This window comes from Capsicum annuum, chromosome 4 (assembly GCF_002878395.1).
Source record: "Capsicum annuum cultivar UCD-10X-F1 chromosome 4, UCD10Xv1.1, whole genome shotgun sequence".
NCBI lineage: Eukaryota > Viridiplantae > Streptophyta > Magnoliopsida > Solanales > Solanaceae > Capsicum > Capsicum annuum.
This window is the reverse complement of record NC_061114.1, coordinates 46,451,547-46,453,444: the sequence shown is the minus strand read 5'-3', so window position 1 is coordinate 46,453,444 and position 1,898 is coordinate 46,451,547.

The following is a 1,898-nucleotide window of genomic DNA, read 5'->3' as shown; positions in this document are numbered from 1 at the left end:
AATCTTGAACGATATTTATCATGATTTTGATATTTGGGTTGTGAATCCCTATTGGAAATTGAGTTTTTTTGAGAAAGTGTGTGTTATAAACACGTTGATTTTGAATATTTGAGATATTTTGAATGATTTGACCTTTTGGTCTTAATGGAGTAATTTTGAACTTAGTGTGAAAGAAATCCACAACGTGGTTGGTTTTGATAGATGGGAAGCATGATGGCTCCCGATGTATATTTATATATTACTAAAATTTTTTAGTTCTGGATTGTCTTTAAACTGATCTGAGCTAAGTCTGAGAGAAATCTTTAGCACCGAGTAGGAGGTATAAAGCGACCTTACTTCCCTAGAACTACGTACCCCCGTAGGAGTGAGCCTGAGGCTGATTTATATAGTGATCACTAGTTTTTATGGATTCGATATCGATAGTCCTATTTTGATGGCAAGGATAGGACGGCTCTCCCCAACGTGGGTTGTATGTTGGACTCCATGTAGCTCACATGGTTTATGTTGGTTATAGGATCTCCCAGTGTGTGTGTGTTTCCTTGTGTCTATGGTGAATGATGAATTGATTTGAAAGTGGAATTGTGAAAGTTATTCTTTCAAAAGATTTAAATGATATTTACATTATAAGAATCGATATTCTTGATGAACTGAAAGTGATTGACAACTTATATGATGACTCACATATGTTATTGTACTTATTTAATCCTCTCATGATTATGATCATTTTTTTCGGGCTGTGTGAGTCTTTCATACATCCTTCTCATTTCTTATAAATATGTATGATGATGACGTTTATACAACTGCATACACCCCTATATACTTGGTTCATTTCCATGGTACTGACCCACATCTTCGGATGTGGGCTGCATTTTCTCGAAATGTAGGTTCAGGTGCTCAGTTCCAGGTTCGACATTGATTCTTTGGGCACGCTGTTCTACATCCTCTGTTGTGGCAAGTCCTCATATTCCGTGCACATGATGTCTGATGCTGGTTTCACGGAATCGATTACATTTGATAACTGAGTATGAGTCAATTGAGGCATGTCTCAATGGCTCGCTGGTTTTATTGATTTTCTTAGAGGCTTGTCAGACTAGTATAGATATTGGGAGTTGACTAATAAGTCGTATTTTGTTATCTTTATGAAATTCTTTTATTCTTGGATGATGATTACTCTGTTGATATTTGAGGGTTATTTATGGAAACCCCGTTGATTTGTGTTGAACCGAATGAAAATGGCTCAAAGGGTTAGCTTGGGGCTACGTGTGACGCTCTGGGACCCGTTTTTTAGGGCGTTACACAACCATAATTGCCAATTTCCACATTTCAACTTAACAAGCTTCACCAACTAGTATTCTAGACTTCTAGTCATCAAGTAGTATAGTCACTCAATAGACACCTAGTAACCACATAACTTATTTTACTAGGAAATATTTCTTAATTAATCCATTTATCCTAGAAAAATGCACCCACTAGGTGAATTTTTATTTCTACACAAGATTCATCTTACTAATTATTCTTAACTCTTTATTCGGTATAGTCTACTTCTATTAACTATTTAACACAAATATGAGCTATGCGTCTTAACAAGTGAGTAGTATTAAAAAACTATAACCAGCATCCCAAGAATTACATCATCCCCTTAAAGTACGTACGGATATAATCATATAAAGACATAACTACTCATAAACACATATATACTTACCATACATAACATTATTATATCCTCCTGATGTACCGGGAATCATCATGCCTTCAATATGTCTTTCGGACTTACCAGGCATCATCATACCATCAATATATCCTCCAAATTTACCGGGCATCATCATATCATCAATATATCTTATAGATTTACTAGGCATCATCATATCATCATTATATCCTTCGTATTTATCGAGCAT